The sequence below is a fragment of the Rhinolophus sinicus genome, linkage group LG01 (genome assembly GCF_036562045.2).
Source record: "Rhinolophus sinicus isolate RSC01 linkage group LG01, ASM3656204v1, whole genome shotgun sequence".
Taxonomy (NCBI): domain Eukaryota; kingdom Metazoa; phylum Chordata; class Mammalia; order Chiroptera; family Rhinolophidae; genus Rhinolophus; species Rhinolophus sinicus.
The window spans coordinates 189,375,362-189,402,552 of record NC_133751.1 but is presented as its reverse complement, the minus strand read 5'-3'; the positions used below and the strand labels follow the sequence as shown (position 1 = coordinate 189,402,552).

Genomic DNA, 27,191 nt, shown 5'->3' with positions numbered 1-27,191 from the left:
GACTAGTAGAATGATTTTCTACTAATGAGAGTATCATTTGGGTACTCTGTCTCTTTATTCCCACCCTCTTTGCTCACACACCATAGAGCGCTGGTTATTGTCCGGTTTGCATCCAGACAGAACTCTGCATCATCCCCACTTCGACATTCTGTCCACTTCACTTTCATACTTTTGTGTATAGCTCCATGGGGGGATTTTATGTGGCAGAAGTGATTCACAACGCAAGATTCGGGTTTGTAAGAACCTTCTTGCAGAGCAATATAAATTGTTATCAAAACTGTACTGACACAAAAAATAATTAGGTTTATGTTTGTCGAATAGATTTGGGAATCCTCAGTCAGAAGGATCGTGTTATAAATTATTTTGACACTATGTTTAAGATGATTTAATAGAATTATTTTCAGTAGCATCAAAAAAACATACTTAGAACTTATGCTACCAAGTATCACAGGTTTTAATAAGTCAAACTTTTTTTCAGACACAGAGATCTTCTTACAAAAGAAAGTGTACTGAAAAGTCCAATGTGCTAAACAGCAAAACATAAAACCCAAACTGCTTGACACGGATGTGAAGGACTCACTTCTTCATTTGTTCATTCAACAAATACTTTTCGAGGACCTTCTATTTTCTATACTGCATTCTAAGCAGTAGGACATATCACTATAATTCTGGTAAACTATTCCTCTCAGAAAGCTGTTATTATTGGGTTTGTGTAAAACAGCAAATAAATATTTAAGATATCCTATTGAGGTAAATTCGACAATAAAAATTAAAAGTAGTATAAGGTACTATTTAGGTAGGTAGTCAGGGAAGTCCTCTCTAATAAGATGATTCTGAGCAGAGATTTAAATGAAGTGAGAGGGTAAACCATGTGGAAGTGATGTACTGGTATAGTAAGGTCACTGAGGCACAGAGACGCCTTTGGAGGAGCAGCAGAAGAGAATGGAATGAGGGATGGGGAAAGTAGAAGCAGATGAGATGTTGGAGATGGAGCAGGAGGCCAATTCACATATGGCTTTAAACCATGGTCAGAATGTGGGTTTCTTTCTCCTCCTATTTGCTTCTTCAATGCTCTACCTAAGGCACCTCCTCAGAACACCTGAGTCCCTGCGGAGAGCCTAGCTTTAGAATGGCTGACAACGAAAAAGCAGATGTTCAAACTTGGGAGCTCCACAGACTGCTTGCCATATACCAAGTGATGGGCTGGGGTTTGGAGATACAGCTCTCTACAGGACAGATAAGGTCCACTCTGGAGCTGTGTTGCTAGACTGGAGGGAAATACGGAAACTGATAGAGGTGGACAGTTATGGTGAGCTTTGCTGTCCAGCCATCCAAGTTGAAAGGACACAAATAAGGCTTTGACGTACTGCACACCATTTTATATAGTATATAGTATATATATATATATATATATATATATATATATATATATATATATATATATATCTGTGTCTACTTCTGTATGTACACATACATATATGTGTACATCTGCATCCATGTACACATGTATTGCTATATCATGTATATGTGCATATACATATATATACTTCCAAGTATTTTGTTCTAAGTCATAAATGAGGTATAGTTCTATATGCGATGTCAATTTGAAACATATGAGAAGAATCTCAGTAATAAGTTCGGTAATCAGCAATTTGATTTTTTAGCCAGTTGATAATATTCATGTAATTGGATTTGATAGAGTAACATATCAATTATTTCAATCATATTCATCCATGCATATAATGATATAAGCAGCATTCACTTCTCCATTGGGAATTCCAGCTAGAAAATGAAGAAAGTGCTACCAGTCACGAAATCTCTTAATCCTGATGTCAACCTCATTCAGTTCCACTTATTCCTTTTACTCCATTTTTTCTTCTATTTTGATGTATGTGATATGGACAGAAGTTTATAATGAGTTTTATGCTTGTTCCATTGCCACAACAATGATAATACTACGATTTCTAGCTTTAGGAAGCTAGGGTAGTATCTTTATCATTTTTCTTATTCTACATTATGTCCTAAACATTAGAGGATAAAAACAGTAGAGTAGACCCCCCTTATCTGTGTCTATATGTTCCAAGTCCCCCAGTGGATGACTGAAACCGTGGATAGCACTGAACCCTATATATATATATATATATATATATATATATATATATATACACACACACACACACACACACATATATATACACACATATATATTTATATATAATATATAGGGTATATATATATTTATATGTATACCCTATATATATATATATATATTATATATATAAATATATACACACACATATATATTTATATATAATATAATATATAGGGTATATATATATTTATATATACCCTATATATATATATAATATATATATAAATATATATGTGTGTATATATATGTGTGTATATATATATATATTTTTTTTTATTTCCCCCTACACCACATAGATACGTTTTCACTTAAAGGAAGAACTTTATGGCTTCCCTTTGGCATATGTGAACAGCCAGCATCACTACTCTTGTGCTTTGGGGCCATTATCAAGTAAAATAAGGATTACTTGAACATAAGTACTGTGATATCACAACAGTGCTTAATCTAATCATTTATGACCTAAGTGACTAAAGGGCAGGGAGCATATGTAACGCGGATACTTTGGACAAAGGGATGACTCATGTCTAGCCACGATGACGCAGGATGGTAAGAGATTTCATCATGCTACCCAGAATGACATGCAATTTAAAACATTAATTCTTATTTCGGGAATTTTCCATTCAATACTTTTGAAACTTGGTTGACCACTAGAAAGTGATACCATGGATACGGGGGGCTACCATTTGTCAAGGGCTTTGTCAACCCCCCCATTTTCCTGGCACACAATAAATATTGTTTACTAATGACAAATAAGCTAAATGAATGACCTAATAAAGCTTTGTTTGTACTCAGGAGAACTACATTTCCCTTGGGGGAGGTTTGAAAATAGAATCAAAACTCATTCTGCTTCTAGATGGTAGAATAATTGGTACCCAAAGATTCTTCATTCATGGAATATCATAGGCCTTTCAAAGTATGTTTGCAATTATGTTAAATTTAATTCTAATATATACTGACTATAAGAGCTGTTATTAGATTTTCAAGAGGTTAAGCAGGTCTTTTCATACAGGCCACTTAAGTCATAGATAAAAAGTTATCCAGAAACCAAGGATGACACTAACAGAGTAAGTGCCACCTGAGACTGTAATGGTTTACTACTACTACTGTTATTGTTATTATGCAAAAACAAACTATCTTAAACTTTGTCTTAATGAAGCCTGAACTGGCTCATTCTAAACTTGTTACTTGATCTTCAAGGCAAAATACCAAACCTTCAAGTGACCTTTAAATGATTGATATATTTAGCATTTCCAGCTAATTTTACCAATCTTAAATCTGCAAAACAGGGTACCACAGTTCTTTCTTTTAATTCATAAGCAAAACGTTATAAGCTTAAACCTTTAGTAAAAAATATTCTCTTATGTTTAAAATTTTCAATAACAGCAATTATTTATTATACATTCTACAGCATTTTTCACAAAAGCTTAGAATTTATACAAGACAATTTAATTTAAAGTAAGTATTTAAGATAGCAAATTTTGTTAGGAGTTGCATTTAGGACTGTATGAATTCCAGGTGACTATTTGAAAATATAGTAATAATAAAAGTTGTTAAAATAATAATATTATTAAAATACATTTTTGCAACTTTTCTATGATTTATCATTTCACAGAAAAACAAACAACAACAAAAAACCCAACAATATTTGTCTTAATTAACAAATTTTGAAAAAGCAAAGAATTTGTGATTTTTCCAAACTCCATAGAGGTTAACTTTCAACTGTCATATTTTGCTCAATGATTTTGTGGTCTTACGTTGTCAAAAGCGTTTGAGTCAAATACTGTTATCCTGTAATCTCAGATGAACCACACCATGTACACACTCCCTCTTCTCTCTCTCTCTCTCTCTCTCTCTCTCTCGCTCTCGCTCTCGCTCTCGCTCTCGCTCTCTCTCTCTCTCACACACACACATACACACACCAGAAACTATGTCTTAAGGATACTTTTCATTTGTTTGTTTTCTTTAATGAAGACATATTTTATTTCCAAATTCTCATTGTTATAAATTCCTTTTTAGAGCTAAACAGTGCTTCAAAACTTTGTTGTAAATAATTCTAAAATACAAAAGCATCTTCAAGTTATTTTTGGTTGCTAAGACAATATTTGAATTCATTAGTAAAAATGATATAACAGAGAATATAATTAACGCACTTGACAATTAACTTCTCACTGAATTAGATTCTCAAGAAATTAGAGAGAGAATGTGTGCAGTTTTTAATTGCAATAAAAAACAATTGCAGACTAATGGATCAAAACATGTAAACATGGTGGCTTGTTATTTATTCTTAAAATCACTCTTAAAGTTATTCCTTCCTTTACTGACTTCAGAAAATAGATTGATAAATGTAACATAAGTTGGTACAAATTGAATAAAATACTAGCTGGATCTCTAATGTTACTGTTACATATAACTAAGAACATACTTCTTATAGTTAGGCTATAACATGCATTAGTTACTAACTTTAATATATGCAATAGCTTGTCTAGCTCTCTGTTGTAAGCTTCACATTTTCCTTAAAACAGTATAAACAAAGTATTTTTGAAATGTAATAAAATCAGAAACTCAAATATTAATTCAAAAACTGGATCTTTCATGAACTAAATTGGTTTACTTCAAAAATGGTTATCAAATAAGCCATTCGATTATTATGAGCATGTGTGTATGTATGTCTAGAAAGGGAATGTAGAGAAATGCATAGACAATCTATGACAGTTTATCAACGGCCTTGTATAATAATTAAATCACTATGGATTTTTTTATTCTTTATAGTAATATAAATTCAATATGACTCTCTAATAAGGAGCTACTTAGGTGAGTGAAACAAATTTAAGTCTACCTTCAGGTAATGCTATTTTCATTTTTTTAAAATTTTACTTTATTACTATCAGTCTCTTATGCCGGTGAATTTTGACAATTTTCCATTAAAAGAAAGGTGTTTTAAACTGCAATGTGCAATATAAAACGTAAACAAGAATCTTTTTAGAACTTGAAACTCAGGAAATATATTTTTCTAAAATAACAGCAATAATTAAACCCTATGTATTGTGAACAGCTTACTTATTGGGAACACAGATATATTAAAATCTCACTGTCTGGACTAATGTTGAGAAAAATAATGTAAATAACCACAAGTCTCTTTGGGGGGAAAAAATGTCCCTTGAAAGCTATATTTCAAAATCCAAGCACAACATTTTCTCCTCAGGGAATCTAAGAACTCAATGAATTGTGTGTCCCCATTATTCATATGTTGAAGCCCTAACACCTAATGTGACCATATGGAGTAAAGAAATAATAAAGGTTAAATGAGGTCATAAGGATAGGTCTATGATTAATAGGAATAGTTTTTTTTACAAGAGACACCAGAGAGCTTGCTGACTCTCTCCACTATGTGAGAAAAGAGAGAGAGGGTAACCACCTGCAAGCCAGGAAGAAAGCCATCACCAGAAATCAAATTAGTTTGAACCTATATCTTGGACTTCTGACCTCCAGAACTAAGAGAAATAAATTTATGTTGTTTATGCTATCCAGACTGTGGTGTTTTGTTGTGGCAGCTCAAGCAGAATAATATTGGAAAGATCCACATGCTTTCACATTGCAAGTATTTACTCTTAACTTTTCATGTAATTCTAATAGGTCTGATTATGTCATATACAGTGTATGTCTATCACAATATTGCAAACAAAAAGAGTAATCTGGGAAAGCAGAGAAAAATATTGTCAGTCTGGGATATTTATACCAGTGAGATATAGAAGAGGGTAAATTGAAGACTAGAGGATAAAGCAAAACTGGGAAAAGATGGTCAAGACAATTTCAAAAGCTCAGTAGTGTAAGCTCCAAGGCATCTCTTTTATGGCGAGAGAAAAGCCACGAGGTTTTATGTCAGAAGACCTGGGTGAATCTCAATTGTCTTAATAGCAGTATCTTGGATAAGATTCTTAGCTTCCTTGAGACAAAATTTCCTATATTGTAAAATATAATTCCTTACAAAGAATTAAAAGAGGGACATGACTCATTGGGTACCAGAGGGTGTACGGTGGTAGCCAACCTCTAAGAGGCCCCCAAAGATCTCTTGGTATTCCCCTCACATTGTACCAGAGTTGTGCTCATGACCAACAGAAGATGTGAAAAGTGGTGGTATGTCACTTCTGAGATTAATTTATAAAAGATACTGAAGTTGCCATCTTTAGTTCTGTCTTTCTCTCTCCTTTTTTTAGATATTCCAGGGTTTTTTGTTTGTTTGTTTTGTTTTTTAGCCTATTGTGGTGGAATTTATTCCTCTCCCCCACAAAAGATCCATTCCGGAATTTACCAAATTTTCTTTTCTAATATATTAATAGGTTAATTTTGTTTCTTCCTCTAGATTATCAACTATGATACTTTTATTTATTTGTTTATCTGTTTGTTTATATTCTATCTTACTTAGTTATAAATGTATTTCTTTGAAAACTGTTTTCTTATCAGCATTTGCACTGTGCTATGTAATATTGTCACTTCCGTTCATTAATTAATAAATATATACTTACATTCTAAAATTCTCTTAGATTTGATTGTTATTAAATTGTTATATGATTAAATATTTGATTTAACATTTTGTTATTAATTTCCAGTTTTATGTCAGCAGGACCTGAGAATGTGGCATGTATATTTCTAATGTTTGAAAAATTTTGATATGAACTTTATATTCTAGGACATCATCTTTATCACCTTTGTAACTCTTCTATAGGTATTTGAGAATGATATATGTGGTTTGTTTTTAAGGTAGAAAGTTTTATATGTATATATCTATCTACATATTTATATGTCTGTATAGATATATACACATATATATCTTGTTATTTTGTATATTTAAAGTCTGACTTTTTATTGATTTTACCTTTTTTGATTTATTGAAGACTTAGAAAATAGAACATTATTATTTGAACATCATTATTATGATAATGGTAGTTTTGTCAATGTTCATGCAGATCCCTTTTTTAATGATATCTTACTCTGGTAGCTGATGGTTGACGATAGTTACAAAAGCAGACAATATTATGTAACAATTAAGGTCAAAGTCTCCAGAGCCTAAGTGAATGAATTCAAATCCCAGCTCTATCATTTGCTGCTTATATGGCAAGGCAAACTTCTTAATTTATCTGTCTCAGGTTTCCCATTTATAAAACAGGTACACCGGTAATAACTGTCCCTAATTAATAGGCTACTGTGTGAGTTACCTGAGCAGCCACTTATAAGCATTTAGAATAATGCCAGGCATATAGGAAGCACTCAATAAAAACTGGCTCATAGTATAATGAGCTGTATTGTGGATTTTAAATGGTATTTATTTAAGTACCTTTCTTATACTATTTATTCTATTTCCTTGAAATGTACTCTGATATTGATATTTAGACATAATTTGTTTTTTAATTGCATTTGCCTCATGTTTTGAAACTTTAGGTGTCATGATGTTTAGGTGGGTTTTTAAATAAGTAAATTTAGTTATTTATTGACAAAAACTGAAAGTCCCTGGAGTTTAAGAAAGCTTAACATAATCTTATATATTGTAATAGCTAATGCTATCATTGATCATTTTATTTATTTATTTTTTTACTTTCCTTTTTCTTTATTTTTAAAAATATTTTCTTTCATTTATTATATTGATTTGAACTTTGTTTCTGTCTTCTGTAATAATTAAAAAGCTACAAGTTATATTTCCTTTAGTGGTCAAGAAAAAATAATAAATATTGATTTCTCTTCATGGAATGTGATTATTATGTTTTACATCTTTTTCTCCAAACCCCTCAAACTCCATCAGGTTTTTAGAGAAATCTTGGACATTTGTTCCACATTATTATTTTAATCTATTTTTATTTTCTTATGAAGTATTTAATATTTCTTGAAATTTAATATCCATATTAATAATAAATATGCACTTAGTACTATATTCTCCTGTTTTTATCCCTCTTTGTTTCATTCAAATGTTTAATATTTTAATTTTAATTAATTTCTACATTGGCTAGGATATTTTTCGAAATGTTTGCATGAAGAACAGGTAACTTTTAGCCAATGACAGACTAGGTATGGAATTCCTGAGTCGCAATCTCTTGTTTTCGTTGTATATATGTATGTACAAGTATATATGTATGTATGTATGTATGTAATATTATATAGGCTTATCTAATTGTTCCTCTTCCACTCTGGTTTTAGATGAGCTACATTTTACAAAAGTCCTCAACGTTTCCAGCATTTGGATGATGAATTTTCCTAGTTTTGGTACAAATATATATTTTCTCTTTTCCTTTCCTTTGCGTTGTAATGATAAACTTTAAGCAGAGAGTAAAATTTCCAGGTCCGATCACTATCTTGGACTTGAAGTAACTCATATGCAATTTCTGAGGGTCTACTAGATAAGGCCTTTATATATTGTCTTTATACACTAATACTTATTATCTCTGGTGAGGTCTCAGTGTCATTATATGGAGGACATTTTAGTTGCATTAACTATGGGTGATGAACAACAGAGGATGTGCATTCTACCAATTTTGAATGGCTGAGATGAACCTTGCTGATACTATATACTCTCAGAAATTATTTTTTCTTTCATTCTGTCCTGGACAGATTAATCTATTTTAGTCCTTATTATGTCTTATAACAAAGTGCTACAGATGGGAGGCAGCCATAAAATACAGAAAAACAAACAAACAAACAAGAAACACCTGGTCACGGAAGAGATACTTAGTATTTTTGTCATGGTTATGTTCATTTGCTTAGTACTATAAAGTGTTGGGGCAGAGATGGTTTGGACAGTATTTTGGATTAATTACTATTAAATAATCAAAGCACAGGAAATTATTTTCACTATAGCTATGGGGAAATTTTACTAAGAAAGTTGCTTAATATTTGATTGTCATAAAAAACATTTATTAAGCATCCATGTAGATAAAACATCCAGGGCATTAAAAAGAAACTAGAAGTGATGCCATAAATAAAGCATGTTGTTAATTGACATAGACTTATGGTATAGAATTAATATTTTAGAATATTTTTAAACAGAAAATACTGTTTATTCCTAAATAGGGAGCCAAAATACTATAATTAGAAGGCCCTGAAAATTCTGTACACATGTCAACATTGGTCTTTAAAGTCAGGGTAATGGACACTTAATCGATGAAAAATTATTTCATAATAGGAAGAAAATACACCTGCTATTGTTATGAACAATATTCAATAGAGAATCTAAATTCTTGTTGCAAAATATAGGCTTAATATATTTATTGCATTGTGTTAGATGTAAATGCAAAGTTTGTGATGGATTAATAACTAAACACTAGAAATGGCTTTCATTTGTTCTACAAAATACACTGGAATTTTTAAGCTATTGATTTATATAAATTTTCCAAATGAGACATAATTCTTAATTACTCATATACAAAAGGAGGAATTCAGCTACTAAGAAAAATATACTCATCTTAAACCAACACATGCTTTCACGTTTTCAATTCATTCTATACATAATTGTCAAACTAAACTTCTGAAGCAATAGCTTTAATCTTAGTATTTCTTTCCTTAAAAGTTTTTATTTTCATTGCCCTTTGACTAAAATATAAAAGTATTTATCATCTGTCTCTATCTTCCTTCAAAACTCTACAAATAGCCTACAGACCCATAAAACAGGATACTTCTCTGTTTTTCTCATTCCTTGTATTACACTCACGCTGTCACAGCTGAGCCTTTTCTCCCCATTATTTCCAACAATAAAAATCCCACTTAACCTGCAAAGTCCACCTTAAAAGTTATCATTATTTATCCTATCGCAACACCTTGCTTTATTGCAGGTCATAAACTACCTTGTGTAATAGAAATTTATATGCAAGTCATATGAGTCTCTAAATTCCTTGAGGGCCACTCTTCCACCTGTATGTCTCCTATACGACTTATTACAATGCCTGTCATATAATTCTCAGGTACTTACTAATTCCACTGACTCTAGTTAGAATATAAAACTATAGTACAAGGTGTGATATCAGCAAAATGGTAGACCAGGCAGCTTCAAACACCTATCTCTTTACAAAATCATTGAAAACAAGCAGAAACTGTCAGAACCAACTTTGTCAGAACTTTAGAATGCATAATCAAAGGATTACAGCAACCAAGCAAATGCTGAATCAAGAAAAAGACAACTTAAAAAGGTTAGGAAAGAGTTGTGGCATTCTTACTTACGCTTACTTGACCCCCTCCCTGGCTTGGCAGCAGTCCCAATAATGGAAGCCCATATTCCCAGTGTTGGACTGTAGTCCCTGGTTCTGGAGGGAGCAGAACCAATCTTATAAACACATTATTGTGCTTGTCTGTTCTAGCCTGTCTGGCAGCTACCTGAAGGACTGACACAAGGGATTAATATCCAGAATACATTAAGAACCCCTAGCTTCATTGCAGTATTACTCATGGTGGCCAAGACAAGGAAACAACAAAAGTGTCCTTCAATAGATGATTAGATAAATAGATGATGATTTTATATATATATATATACACATGAATATCACTCAGCCATAAGATGAAATACTACCATTTGTTAAAACATGGATAGATCTTGAGAATATCAAGCTTAGCAAAACAAGTCAGACACAAACAGTTTGAGAACCACATGACTTCACTCATATCTTGGATATAAAACTGAAAGCAACAAACTAGCAAGACAAAAACAAAAGGGGAAAACAACAACAACAAAAAAAACAAACTCATAGACACAGACCATAGTTTAGTGGTTACCAGAGGGTAAGAGGGTCAAATATATGGTGGTGAAGGGGGAACAGACTCTGGATGGTGAACACATAATGCAATACAAGGTGTGACAATGAAGTTCACAAACTTGTTGCAGTGCTGTTGCTAACCTTTTTTAGAATCAGGAGGATTATTCATTATGAATTTGTACCACCTGGACAAACAGTTAACCAAGTATACTATTTGGAAGTGCTGAAAAGGCTGCGTGAAAAAGTTAAACAACCTGAACAAGAGCAATAATTCGTTGCTCTTGCATGATGACAATGCACCAGCTCACACGGCACTGTGTGTGAGGGAGTTATTAGCCAATAAACAAATAACTGTATTGGAACACCCACCCTACCCACCTGATCTAACCCCCAATGACTTCTTTCTTTACCCAAAGATAAATGAAATATTGAAAGGAGACATTATGATGACATTCAGGACATCAAGCGTAATACAAAAACAGCTCTGATGGCCATTCTAGAAAAAGAGTTCCAAAACTTCTTTGAAGGATGGACTAGGTGCTGGCATCAGTGCAAAGCTTCCCAAGGGGAGCACTTCAGAGGTGACAATAGTAATATTCAGCAATGAGGTATGTAGCACTTTTTCCAGGATGAGTTTGCAAACTTAATTGTTCGAACGCGTGTATAGATGATGTATTATAGAATTGTATACATAAAACTTATATAATTTTACAAACCAATGTCACCCCAGTAAATTTTAAAAAAACTTTAAGAACTACAGCTCAACACCAAAATAACAACCCAATTTTACAGTGTGAAAAAGTCTTAAATAGATATTTCTCCAAAGATGACATACAAATGGCCAATAAGTACATGAAAAAATGATTAATATCTTTAGTCATTAGGAATTATGCATGATAGCAAGGAGGTGAAAAAATGGACCCTTGTAGATTGCTGGCAGAGATGTAAAATAGTGCAGCCATTGTGTAAAACATTTTGGCGGTTCCTCAAGAAGTGAAACATGTGAATGTGTACCACTATCGCTCTGAGTCACTGCTTTCAATTCTGTTAAATACATATTTAGAAGTGGAATTGCTGGATCATATGGTAATTCTATATTTTGACTTTTTTGAGACACAGTTTCTGTTTGAGATGATGAAAATTTTTGAAATAGATTATGGTGATGGTTATGTAGCATTGTAATTAGTATCACTGCAAGTTGTACACTTAAAAATAATTAACGTGGCAAATGTCATACCATGTTTCCCCAAAAATGACACCGGGTCTTATATTAATTTTTGCTCCAAAAGATGTATTAGGGCTTATGTTCAGGGGATGTCATCCTGAAAAATCATGCTAGGGCTTATTTTCCTATCAGGTCTTATTTTCAGGGAAACATGGTGTGTGTGTGTATATATATATATATGTGTGTGTGTGTGTGTGTATATATATACACACACATATATATATACACACACATATATATACACACACATATATATACACACACATACATATATACACACACACACATATATATACATACATACATACATATGTATGTATATATGGCTGCCTGTCTGTGTGTCTGTCTGTATATATGGGGGGGGCGGAGAGAGAGACAGAAAAATGTATATACGTTTTAAGAAAGGAAAACTGTCTTAAAATTGTAATATTCAATATATACTGATAACAAAAGATGAATACAAGTCACATGTGACTTCTGCAATTACAAGAGGTGCTCAAAGTGGTTACCATCTGCATCCAGACACTTCTGATTACATCGAACTACTGCTTGAGCAACATTGACCAAAGTGTCCTCTTGTATACATTTTTTGGAACGCCTGTGTGTGTGTGTATACATATCTATATCTATATCTATATCATTTATATCTATATACATATACATAATTTTTAAAAATATATAGTTCACTAATTTTACATTCAAGTGGTATATATAATAGTCATATAAGCAGATGATGGCAGATATAATTTCTAAGGACTTTTATAATTAAGTTTCAAATATATGAATGTTCCATAAATCATCAGCATTTTTAAAAAGGGTTTAACATATTCATTAAATGTGAAAATAAAGAAAATACTGAATTCAATTAGCAATAGACAGTCTTGCACCAATGATGCAATTGTTATGATTGAAAAGTTGCTCTTACTATACTTAGATTTCGAATATCAACAACTGAATTTTTTCTTGAAAATTGTTAATTAATATCTTTGCAAATTTATTAATATCATGTTTTCAAATAATAAACTAAATAAGTTTAGGGAAAAGAATGCTTATTTTAATTGTTAGCTAGTTGACGAGGATTTCTATCTGTTGATTATATTAAATGAAAAATGAAATAAAACATGTACCAATTTGTTAATATACATACTATATTCACTATCACTGAAACAACCTAATTACTTTCTTGGGTATCAAAACAAATATGGCATTAGTATGATTAGTGTAGGAAAACTGTAGTCATGCTTAATGAAAATTAGGCTAGTTCTGTCAGTGTTATGAGCGGAAGGGGTAATTATGTAAACTTAATGGGTAAATGTACTATGTACCATATATTCATTCAGCACACATACATTATGTATGATAAACATATGCATGCACACATTATATGAATTGCCTAGGTTCATGAATATACATGGAAGAAGGACATCTACCAAATATTTCTGAGGCCAGAATGCACTTTTTCCTAAAGCACTATGCCTTCAGATCCTATTAACAGAGAGGTTGCCCAGCCATTTTCATCAGTAGTGGACTGTTACAAACTTTGAGGATTACCTGACTGTCAACATTTTACTACTGTGTCATTTTTTTTTACTGTTAAATAATTACAACCAGATTGGTTAAACTATATCTTTTATTCCAAATTTTACCTGCACTCAGTTCATTAAACTGTGACCCTTGAGTTCAGGATTGCAGGTCTTATGGATTAACTACCTGGCATCTTCTACTGCCACAAGACTTAAAGTATATGCAAAATATATAATGCATAGGAATCAGTTGGCCCTAATCTGCATAAAGAATCATTAAAAGGCACTGATGGCTCCATACTATACCAAAGAGAAAGTCCATACTCGGTTGGCCTCCATACCTCTGCCCTCTGTGTCAAAATGCTTTGCGAACCTCAGTTTCCACCACACTTCCTTCTATATCCTACACTCACAACATTGGTATTCCTTGCTCCTGTCAAAAGATCACGTTTCTACCTCTTTCTGGAGCTCTTTTCCTTCTCTGTTTAAACCCCCCCTCAAATGCTATGACTTTAGTCAAGTCTCTCATAGTTATTTAGAGAGTGGTTCTTCGGCAAGCCTCCTGTAACACTTTGCACATCTGTATATTGTCTGACTCCTTGAGTGAACAATACTTGTATCTGCCACCTCTATAAGATGTGAACACTTCCAAGGAAAGGGAACTCAGCATAAAAATAGGCACTGAACATATATTTGCTACATAAAAAGTTAGAATGAAGTTCTGCAATTTACAAAACACTTCCAGATTCATTATTTCATTTGTTTAGCTTAAGGTAATAGATATGATTCCCATTTCACATAAAGGGGGCATAGCATAGCAATCAAGAAATATGTCCAATGTCAAACATTCAGTAACACTGGATGGAGCCAGGATTTAAACCTAAGACTTTCGATTTCAAATTCACAGCTTTCTGTAACTTGGAGAAGAGAAATAAAGAAGGTTAGTGAAATCATTGCCCAAGGACATAGGATTTGACTTCCATTCTGAATCTAAGCCCAGTAAATTTTCTACTCTATCATCAGAAATCTAATACTACAGACTTAAAATAAAGTAGTTATTTTGAAATTGTAGGTAAATCAGTGGATTGAGGCAGCTATGTAGACAGCTTCGTATAATGTGTTGGACATTACAGAAGTTAACTATCTTTACACATTGAAATAAATTAACAATAGGCCACTAAATAAATCAATCAGATATTCCATAAAGGAAACACAATCACTATAAACTCCTATTATCATTTAAAGGAATCCTGTTACCCTTCAAGTGCCATAAAATCGGCCTAAACACAGTATACACAGTGATTACGCAGTCTCAGTGTATAATAAAATGTGCATAAAGCCACAAAACATTATACTCCTACACTACATATTTAATCTAAAATCAAGATGCTAGCTCTAATAAATATAAAGAAGTATGACAATTTAATTTATAATTATCTTACTCCATTTTTTAGTAATCATAGCAGAGATTAAGGTAAATTTTACATTTTGGTTTTTTTCTCAAAAGCTTAATTTAAGTACTTTATTGGTTTACATTTTTCTGTACTGAAGTGTACATTTAAAACTGACCTTAGAATCACAAATAAAAGGTCTTTTTCCCCCAATTAACTATGGTAGTACCTGCATGTTTTAAAATCTTATAAATTATTTCATCTGTGATTTTACCATGTCTCTGTTTTGTTTTCTTCGATCTTTTTATTTACCTTTGAAATTTGGCTTTGTTGTATTTAAGGGGTTTTATTGGGTAAAATTCAAAGTGACAAAAAAACCATTCCCTAATGGATACCAAAGGAGAGATAAATAGATATGATGACTGCCACATATCATGAGTTCAAGATAAAGAAAGTGCTGATGGGAAATTTTGTCAGACAGAATAGAGTCTGAGGTGAAACAGTTACAAGATCTAGTACAATTTTTATGTTCTTACAGTGGACTGTAAGAAAGAATAGCAATATTAGGTATGCTGAATGATATAACAGGTTCTAATGTAAAAATCATGAGAATAATGAAGACTACCTGAATTTATAAGCAGAAAAAGTAGAACTAGATTGAACTAAGCTATTCAAAAGTTGAAAGAGTCTAAGAACCACCTACTGAGTCTAGTTAAACTTCCAGCTCCAAAGGTGAGCTCAGACTGACTCTCCCAGAGCTTCAGGTGACCTGCACAAGCTGTAAGCATCTTGGAGCCAGAAGGAAGCAGGATAAATAACGTAACTGCTAGGGTGCGAATTTCATCTTCCCCTTACGCTTCCCTTGGTGAGTACAGGAACACAGGTGGCCATAGTAGGTCACATACCATATCAATCAAGATAAAACACGAAAACAGAAAAGCGAAGGTAGTCAGAAGACAGGGAAAAATGAGCAAGCAGCCAAGAAGCACTTAAAGAAATTAATTCAAACATTGTTTAGGGTATAAAAAGGCATTATTATTTTCAATTATGCTTATTTTTTCACTTATTAACTAAATAAATGTATATTGCAAAGTACTTGGAAAATGTGTAAAGAAGTGTCAAAGAAAATAAAAATTACCTTTAATCACATAGCTCAGAAAAAAATACTTGTAAGATTTTGGTATATTTAAGAAAATTATTTCTCTCTCTCTCTCTTCCTCTGTCAGCTATATTTACATTAATATTTTTACAAAAGGATTATACAGTATATAAAGTTGTACTTCTGCTTTTGTATCTAATCTAATATTAGGGGTACTTTTCTTGTTATAAAATAATGTTTTATTTAATGTTATAAAATAATACACACACACACAAAGTGTGTATATATACATATGTGTGTGTATATATATATATATATATATATATATATACACACACACATATGTATATATATGTATATATACTTTTAACACTTTAATTCATTGACATTTTTGTTTATATGGTGAAATTAGGATTTAAACTTGCATTTTCCCCCGAACATTCACTAATGCCTAAGCTCATATTTTAATGATAATAGCTTTAGATACATTTTTTATATGCTGAGCACACTATATATTTGATATATAATGGGTCCATTTCTACTCTATTGCTTCTCATTATGGAATCAAATCATTTTTTCTTTTGTCATTTTAGATTTATTTAGGGCTGTTTGCATATTTATAGAATATTTTGTTTACTGTAACAGATGACAAGACAGCTCCCCCTCAGTGCAACCCTGGCCTAAACATATCTGCTTTAGTTATATAGCAAGAGAACACATTAAACATGGAAGCTTTCGATTCGTGGCACTGAATGATGATCTAAGGATCAGGACATCCTTCCAAGGCTACAATTAAAGATCCACCTAACTTTTCAGCAATGCAAGCCTGATTGAGGTCTTCTGGACCATTTGCTTGACATTCATGTTTTATTCCTTGGAATTTATTTTTGGTTACAATCCTGGAGCTCACCTAGATCATTTTACTTTTCAGAGGTACTAGCTCTGGTGCACACACACACACACACACACACACACACACATCAACTCTTTTCTGGGTTCCTTGGTGTCAAATCTTGCATTATACAAAGCACAATGATAATCTTTCTCAGGAAGCATTCCCACAAAATGCATGAAAGGATCAGTTATGGTCCCACCAACATCTCCAACCTTCTTCAACAATGGTGCAGTCTTTGTCTGCACTGAGGCAAAAAAAAAAAAAAAAATTACAACTTTCTTTTCTTGATTTTTTTCTGGTGTGTAATCTTATGAACTTTCATGTCATAAAAAATGTGATATACTTCACCAGCAGCTTGCACTCCTGAGGCCATCTTTGCCGGAGCAGTAGCAGGGACATGGCAGAGGGAGCCAGCAGGTACCAACCAGTCCTCCTCACAGAAGTGGGATCAAACAACCCAGGCATTTCTTCTTATGTGTTATTTTGCCTGATATTTGTTAAAATCAATTTTGTTTTATCAAATTACAAAAAGAGTTCATGGGGTTAAAACTTACAGGAATCAGGGTGATGGTAGATTTTTTTCTATTATATCTGATTTTATGGGATGTGCATTGAAAGTTTTAGCCATGTTGTAGCATGTTTCAGAATCTCCTTTATTTTTAAGGCTGACTAATGTTTCATTGTATGTATATACCATATGTTGTTTATCCACTCATCTATCAGTGGACACTTGGGTTGCCTCTACCTTTTGGCTATTCTGGGCAATTCTCCTATGAACATGGGTGTACAAATATCTATTAGGTTGGTGCAAAAGTAACTGCATTTTTTGCAATTATTTTTAACCTTTTAAACTGCAATTACTTTTGTACCAACCTAATATGTGTGTGTGTCTGTGTATATGTGTGTGTGTATATATAAAATCTAAATAGAGTTATTATTAGTATGGAGATTGAACCAGTGATCAAAAACCTCCCAACAAGCAAAAGCCCAGGACCAGACGACTTCACTGGTGAATTCTACCAAACATTCAAAAATTTAATACTAATCCTTCTCAAACTCATCCAAAAAATATATTAGGAGGGAACTCTTCCAAACTCATTTGATGAGGCCAGCATCATCCTGATACCAAAACAAGACAAATACACCACAAGAAAATAAAATTTCAGGCCAATATACCTGAAGAACACAAATGCAAAAATCCTCAACAAAATATTAGCAAACCACATTTAACAATACATTAAAAAGAATGTACACCATGATCAAGTGGGATTTATTCCATGAATGCAAGGATAGTTCAACATCCACAAACCAGTCATTATGATAAACCACATTAACAAAAAAAATCTGCTTTCAAGAGTTTAGAGCTCCATAGCCTTAGTTATTACTTTTTTTCTACATTCTATTATGCCCTTTAATATGTGTCCTCCATATCACTATTTTAATTATCTTCAATATCAGTTTTGTTCTTAACTCATCTCCATTGTATTTTTGAATTCTACTGTCGTTTTTGGACTTCTTTCAATTCCTCTATAACCTAAAGCTGGCTCAAAACGATGTTCTGAAGAGAATTCTGGTACTTCCAATTAGTAATCCTCTGTATTACCCCTGACTGATTGAACATAGGTGATGTTCTTAGAACATATTTATGCATTATGAGGAGCTACACTTTTAAACTCATCAATGCATCCGTTATAAGGACACTGTTGAGAACATCATTTAATGCACCACCCTACATTGTTTGATGAGCTTCTTCAGTGAAAATTCTCACTTACTAATAATGTTTAATTTTTTTCTTCTTAAATGCTCAGCTTGGGTGTATCTTAAACTTGTTTAATTATATAAATTAAATGTCCTTTGCTTGGCTATTTGAAAGCTTGAATCTAAGTGTTACTGAGCATTATGAACTGCACTGATAATAATAGCATACATTTTTGTATATTCCTGGTTTGATTTTCTCTCCTTAATATTTATCCTTTCTTATTTTTTCCATCTTTAATTTATACTCTTTTGTCATGTCTTATTTATCTTTGTAAGCAGGTTTAAGTATTTTCTGGAAAAAATAAGAATGTAAATAAATCAAATTAAGAGGAGAAATTAAGCCTGGGTCAGGCATGTTTTTGCTTCTTCATATCTTCTGTGTTTCATGTACTTATGTCTTTTGTATATAACTATTTAAATTAGGAACTGGAGAACTTATGTTGGGCTTGCTATGTTGCTATCTTAATTTTGAACATTTCTCCACCTTAAAGGAAAATGTTACTGTTGTAACCTTGAATTCATGTACACTATATATCTCTAACTTGGGATAATTTTAAAATTCAATTTATTATAATTGATATTTCTATTTCAATGTTTTGTGTGTGTGTGTGTGTCATCATAGTAGCCAAATTTTAAATACTAGTTTTGTTTCTTTGTAAATGTGATTTTATATTTTCTAAAATGTTCCTCTATTTTCTTACTTATTCAGAGTTTACATGTCACCCCCAAATAATGAAATCTTGAAAATTTGGGAAAATTTGAACCCTATTTCCTTGTATGTTTAAATATGGAGACTGTATTTTAAATATCTTGGTTACCAAACTAAAAGGATTTCAGAGAGTAAATATTAATCAAATTATGCCAAACGTATTATAAGGAAAACTATGTCAAAGGGAAAATGAGAAACGATTTATCTCTAAAGCAAAAGAAATGCGTCCTGAATAATATTTTTTTGATGCCTTGAGGAGGCACAAAGACAATTTAGAAGCTACTCACTTTTGTGCAATGCTCTGGAGACCTTTCAAACAGGAGCAGTCATTGTTAAAGGGCTATGTGACCTGTGTTTGTATTCCAACTGAAATATACCAAAGATAAAGGGAATGGGCTTAAAAATGAGGTGAGTGCATATGTGCATGTGTACCCCTCCGAAAGCACGTACAAAGAGAAAAACAGTCACTTGACAGTGTGAGAGTTTTTTTTCCAAATCTCATTTTCTCTTAATTTTTAGAAGAATAAAGGGAAATAAAGATCATTTGCAAAGATTGTCACAGGCCACAAGAACTGGAATCCGAATGAGAAGCACTGATGTGTGAAGCAGCCACTGCATGAACCTTTTCTTTGATATAATATGATCAACTTATTCAGTTCCAAGGCAGAATATATTCATGGCTCTTAAGAGTTTTAAGATTCAGGTGAATCCTCCTTCTCATGCAGAACTCATGAATAAGAAATATGTGTCAGTTCATGTCACCTAACTACAGATATATGCAGTGAAGGAAGCTTCAGTAACTTCTGATGCAACAATACATATTTTTATGTCGTCTGAATAAAGCTACATTTTGTTCACACATGTAAGGTTTGTACTCAGTGAAGTAGAGTGATTCAGAAAAGGTTTGCTAAAGGGGCGGAAAGGAAAAAATCATTTTAATTCATGTTAGTTTAGAAAATAACCCACACATAGTTTTTATGTGTCTTTTATTTTGTCAGACTCAAACCTGCTTTCACATACCTCATTATACAATAAAAATAAAATGCATAAGTAATCAGGTTAATAATGTTTGGAATTAAATATGCAGTGAGAATATCCTTTCAATCTTACAGTTGAAACTTATTTGCTTTAATGAGAATGATTGAGTACTGAAGACTTCATAGTTCAAACAAACATAAATTTGAAAGTTAAAAAAAAAGTGATCATTTTGGCAAAATGCTTTTAATTCATTATAGAATTCAACCAGCGTTGAGTAAAAATTGCACATAAAGAGTGTTATAGCTGAGTGGTGCCAAGCCTCCAGTAAAGATATAACATCTATCTGTCTGTCTGTCTGTCTGTCTATCAATCAATCATCTATCTGTTATATATATATATATATATATATATGTATAGATAGAGATATCTAGATTAGATATACAGATACGTAGATATATACATATGTAGACATAGATATATTTATAGCCACTATTTTCATTTAATTTGAATTCCTCATCACTCTAGTTTGTAATGTTAGTAAACCATCTGAAGAAAGTTTCAAAAGGTGCTCAGATTTCTTCAATTCACATTCAATATGGCTATGAGAAGACATGGACAAAGAGACCACATTGCAGAAGATAATGAATGAAAGTTGTATGGAATCATTGATTTAAGTTCAGACACTGCAGGATATATATCTTTCTAAAGTGAGAGGAGTTGTGGAGGAGTCATTTAACTGTTTACAGTCTATGGAACAACTGTAACAGAAATACATATATATATACGTGATAATGTAGAAAGTAACAGTTCACTCTGAAAAAAGGTAAAGATTAAAAATAAATTCTAAGTGAAAATATGAGGCAGAAGATGAGAGTACATGACATTAGTTAACAACTAGGGGCTACATATGTTCTTTTAAAAGGTGAACAAAAAGAAGAGATCATGATGAGGCAGAAGGACAATAAATATAAAAAGAGAACTAGAGCAGAAACATGAATGCTTTATGACATAGAACAAATTATTCATAAAGACAGTGTTGGATTACCCAACAGAAAGATGAAACATGTGCCTAAGGCACAAGCAAAGCAGCTACATCCAACTGGGAGGAGGATAAAGGGTAAACAGAAAAAAAGGAGAAAGAGAGACAGAATTTAAAAAAACAATTTTATATTCCAAATTATAAGTAAATAGAGTAGCATCTAAGGGGGAAGGGGAGTTCAAGGGAAAAAAAATCAAATTTTGATGGGTTTTCTTACACATACACTTTTTTGTTGGTTTTAAATTTTTAAGTATATGTAGGGGGTGCTTTTTTTCTTTTCTTTTCTTTTCTTTTCTTTTCTTTTCTTTTCTTTTCTTTTCTTTATTTTGTGCTTAAGGCTTTAAAAACTTACAAGGTGACTCTAACAAGGAAAAGGAAACGGGAGAAAGAGTGATCATCAGAAATTGAGGCTAGGAAAGGAGGTTTCTTAGAAAGGGTTAGTTTTGAACTCAAATTTGGAAAAGAAAAAGAATAGGTGGATTATTGGAGAACGGTCTAGAGAGAATTTAATTCTGAGGAGTAGCAAGAACAAAACAAGTAGGGATAAATAAGACACTAGTGAGAGTCAGAAAGAAAGAAAAAAATAATAATAACTGCAGATAGAAAGGGAATACAGCGATTTACTGGCCAGGCAAACCAGGCTGAAGTGATTTTAGATAAACGGGGAAAAGGGGGTTAGCAAGATGAATGAACTGGAATAGACAACAAAGTTTTGGGGGGAAAAAAAGAAAGGAAAGAAGGAAAAAAAAAAAACCTGAAGGACTCACACTACATGATTTTACGACTTACTATGTAGCTATTGTAATCAAGATTATATGGTACTGGTAGGGGATAAATGCATAGATCAGTGGAATAGAATAGAGAACCTAGAAAGAGGTACTTCAGTATAGTCAACTGATTTTTTCTGTTTTCCATTGAATTGCTTTTGTGCCTTTCTCAAAATTGATGAATTTTCATCAATGGTATTAAAAAATTTGCAGTTTATAAGCAAAGAAGAAATTTTTTTTCAACTTAGACCTCCCATAAACCTCTCTAACAAAGGATGTGCACACAAAATATATAAAGAACTTTCAACAGAAACTCAATAGTAAGAAAACAAACAACTCAATTAGAAAATGGATCCAAACACGAACAGATATTTCACCAAAGAAGATACAGAGATGAAAAGTACATGAACATATGTTCATTAACATCATAACAGCATTAGGGAAATGGAAATTAAAAACATAATGAGATACCACTACATACCTTTAGATTGACCAAGATAATAAAATACACTGATAGTACCAAATTCTCAGGAGAATTAGGAAAAATTGGATTTCTCATGTACAAATGTCCTTCAAAGACCAAATTTATAAACTGTGGTATATCCATAAAATTAACTATTATTCAGTAATAAAAACAAATACACTACTGATGCACAAAATCTTGAATGAATCTCAGGGCACATTATGAATAAAAAAGAGCCAATCTCAAATGATCACATCATGTATGATTCAATATCTCTTGAATTGACAATTACAACTTGAATTGACAATTACAGTGACAGAGACCAGATCAGTGGTTGTTAAGTGTTGGGGAAGAGTGAGATCATTAAGGTGATGAATCAGTTTGTATCCTGATTATGGTATCAGTTGAGTAGGTTACTCTAATTTACACATGTGATAAAATTTCATGGAACCACACACACACACACACACACACACACACACACACAAACTGTATGTGAAATCTGGTCAAATTTAACTAAGGTCTCTGCTTGACTTAATAATACTGTACCAATGTCAATTTCCGAGTTTTGACAATGTACGCTAGTCAGATATCATCCTTGGGGGGATCTAGGTGAAGAGTACATGAAAACTACCATTTTTCAATTATTTTAATACTTTGACTACTACACTAATTAAAAATAAAAGGGTATTAAAAAGTAATAGGGATCAAATTTACTGAACATAAAAACACAGATAGCCTAAAATTACTCCAACAACCTATTTAGTGATCCCCTCCCACACTGACCCCGGTCTTGGCCACATGCCTTATTGTGGTTAATAGGGCAATAGCAAGTAGAGGCTTGAACAACTTCTTGTCCGTTGGTGCTTGCTCTTTCTTGATGCTGGACCCTTTTTGCCAACATATGAAGAAGCTCAGGCAAGTCTGCTGGAGGTTGAGAGACCATGGGGAGAGTGGCCCTAGGTGGCCCACCTGAAGCTTCAGACATTTGAGCGAGGCCATCTTAAACTACCCCTCCCTCAGGCAATCCAGTCCAGAATAGAAGAACCACCTAGCCAACACCAAAAGAGGAAGGGAGGGAGAAAGTGAAGGAGGGAGGGAAAAAGGGGGAGAGAGAGATAAAAAGAGAGGGAGAGAGAGAGAAGGTATCACCGATGGATTTGGTCATGGGAAGATTAGAAAGTCGTCTTCTGATTGCTTCTTGTTGCTCAATAAAATAAAAATCCAGGTAATCTGCTCAGAGGAAAAATGGAGTAAGGAGAGTGTTAGGTTTTTGAGGAGAGAGGAAAAAGGTATGAAATATTCATCTCATATGGTAGAAAGTTAACTGACAGAGGAAATGCAAACTGATTCAGCTTTTGAGCTGAGGTTATAAATATAAAGTGAGATCAGTCAGCATGATTTTTTTCTTTTTTCCTAGCCATGCTTAGCTTACCAGGTGCAGACATAGAGTAGGCATAAAATGTGGTTTAACCAGAGTTGTGGTTTTGACAGGAAAGAAATATGGAGGAAAAGACCAAGGAATTTGAAACTGTGGGAGAAGGGGAGATCACTGTGATACCTTGGAACCACTCTGGATAAGATGGGATGAACCAGAAAGCTGTTTTCAAGGGCAAGGGAAAAAATAGTGGAGACAATTAATTACCAATACCAATGGAATCAAAGAATTGTTGGAGCAGGTGGTGGTAGTAAATATACAAGATAGAGAGAGGGGAGATGCTTCTCACAGAGTAGAAAACCATTGATTTTGGGCGGTAAGCACACAATGCAGTATATAGTTGACATATTATAAAATTGTACCTTTGAAACCGGCAATAAATTTAATTTAAAAAAAAGATTTGAAAGTTTTCTCATATATATATATATGTAAGATGTAAGAGATGTGTGCAAAACTCTAAAATAAATTTTATGCATGTACCTCAAGGACAGGGTCTACATGCTTAGTATTCAGTGTGGATTGTAAATCTTTGAGGAAGGATTAAGGGGAGAAAGTTGCATGCTCCCTTAGAAAAGGGACTCAATCTCCTCAAGGGATAGCCAGTTTAAGCAAGAAGATAAAAGAGGACTTTGAAGAGATTGTGGATATAGAATATTTAGCTGATGACAGGCATTGAATTCTAATGCATACAGTGAAAGGAATATCAGAGGTGAGAGAGAGAAAAAGTCTGACTGGTGGATAGGTGAACAATATCTAGAATGCAATGGTTGGCTTTATCGTGGTGATCCAAATAATCACAGCTGTTAGTCTCATGAAATTAATACCAATGGCTTCTTAAGGGATTGTAAATAATCAATCCCGATTTGGGCACTGGGTTCTTAGGTAGCTGGTAGTGGTAAGCATATAAACATAGATAATAAGAGCCATGACAATTCAGATAATTTAAGAGCTACTTTTGTTGGAGATATCAGTGAAAGTCTCAAGTCAAAGATGTCATAGCCTGCTTAGAAATGAGCAGGAGACCATGAGAGTAAGGAGTAGAGGTGAGTGCATAGATAATACACATATATTTATTAGTCAATGTTATTTGTGAAAAAGATTTATAATTCATATTAAGGATGTAGGCAGTATCTTTTGGTGCAGACATATATGTTTTATAACAGTTTTGCATATACATATGATATATTAATTCATATATGTAAAATAGTAAAGTTAAATTTATTCTGGAGATACTGACATTATTATTCTCTAAAAATGCATTTAAATGGTCACATGGTGACTATAGAAATAGACAATGAAATAAATTACATATCACCTTTAAAATTGGAAACATCAGATACTTTTATAAACTGGTGAAAATCTGGGAAAAGATAATCAAGAAAAAAATGTTAGACACTCACTTTCTTTTATTGTAGTCATGGCTTTCATATAAAGATATGCTTTGTGTTTCTAGGCTAAAACGTTGTCCCTTTTAAAATGCACATTTAGATAATCACCCTGAATTTCCAATGGTAACTTTAAATCTTAAATTTATGGGTAATACATTTTACTTGGACATGTATTCAGACAATAATACATAAAATAATTATAATGAACTCATTCTACATTTTCAAGAATAATTTTTACATGCCTGTATTACTTAAAGTAATAACTTTTTCTTTTTTTTTAACATCCCTCTGAATCTGTCTGTATACTTAGGAAACACATAATTTAGGTACACATTTTACTAGCCAGGGGTAGACAGGTTTAATACAACATATCTTAGTATAATTATTTATCATCGTCATTACTGCATAGAGTTTTAGATTGTTTCTTGCTAATGTGTATTATTCTCAACTTCATCATATTCTTTCTTATGCAAAACAAAAATTAACTGACATGATAACCCCAAATCAAAATGAAATACAAGCATCACAGGAAAATTTCCTCTTCATGTGAAAACTGCTTTAAACTGTCTTAACGGGGTGGTTTGGGTACCTAACAAAATTTATATTTTATGTAATTTAGGAGGTGTGGATAACCAGTGGCTAACCTGGTAGGTACATAGTTTGTAATTACTGAAAAAATGATACTGCTCCTATAGAACCTGTTCTAGGTTGTGAGGCGGCTAAAGGCCAGATCCGAGATAATCATTTCATATTCCTTGACTGAAGACAGTCTGGTGCATTTTCTACCCAGGACACATTAATAAGTTTTGCTCTTATTGATACATGTTAGGACTTTGCACAAACTCGTGTCAGACACTATGAAGTAATATTTAAAATTTCCATGAAAATTTTATTCCCTAGTGGTTTACTGAAGGGAACAAATTCACCTTTTTCTCTAAGTAGGAAATGTGTCATATCTAACAACATAGTTTTATATAAGACAATAGCTTAATTCCACCTAAAACTTTATTGCTTGCTATTTTTATATTAACTAGTTTACATCTTATTTTGATTTGATGCACTTGGACATTCAATTCATTTCCATAACAACTGAATCAAATCTTACAGTTTTCTTTATATGAAAACCTTTTCAGTAATTCTAAAACGATGTTTCAGGGGCATGATAGTTAGCTTTTGCTGTCTCAAATAAATGGTTTTGAAACAAGTTTGGTTTTGGAGTCATAGATAAAATATAAATAAACAAAAAATCCTTCTGATTAAATGATATTTAAGTACTTGAGACAGTCAAATATTTATGTCACTCTAAAATTAATTTAAAGTTGAATATTTAAACTCACTGTATTAATAATAATATATGTATATCGGCATAAACACAGACACACATACACACTCACACAGGATTAAACCTTAAATATAAAAACACATAATGCATTTTAGTTTTTCACCTCAACTATACTATGCCTATATATCATTTTAATATATATTAATGAAGAAATGCATTAAACCCTTTTATTTGCTAGCACTGAAAAGGACTAACACATCTACTGACCAGATTTCTTTCAGTGGGGTGGAAAAGGGGTGTTGCATATTTTATATGTTAGAGTTCTTGCTTTAATTGGTGGTAATAGAGAAATAAT

The 27,191-nt window shown here is 32.7% G+C and overlaps 1 protein-coding gene and 1 pseudogene across 2 annotated transcripts in view; both read right to left on the bottom strand.

The window, feature by feature from the left end:
- SPAG16 (sperm associated antigen 16) overlaps nt 1-27,191 on the bottom strand; it is a 747,944-nt gene that overhangs the window by 318,098 nt on the left and 402,655 nt on the right. The gene's annotated exons all lie outside the window — the stretch shown is intronic.
- LOC109445084 (destrin) lies at nt 16,880-17,387 on the bottom strand (annotated as a pseudogene).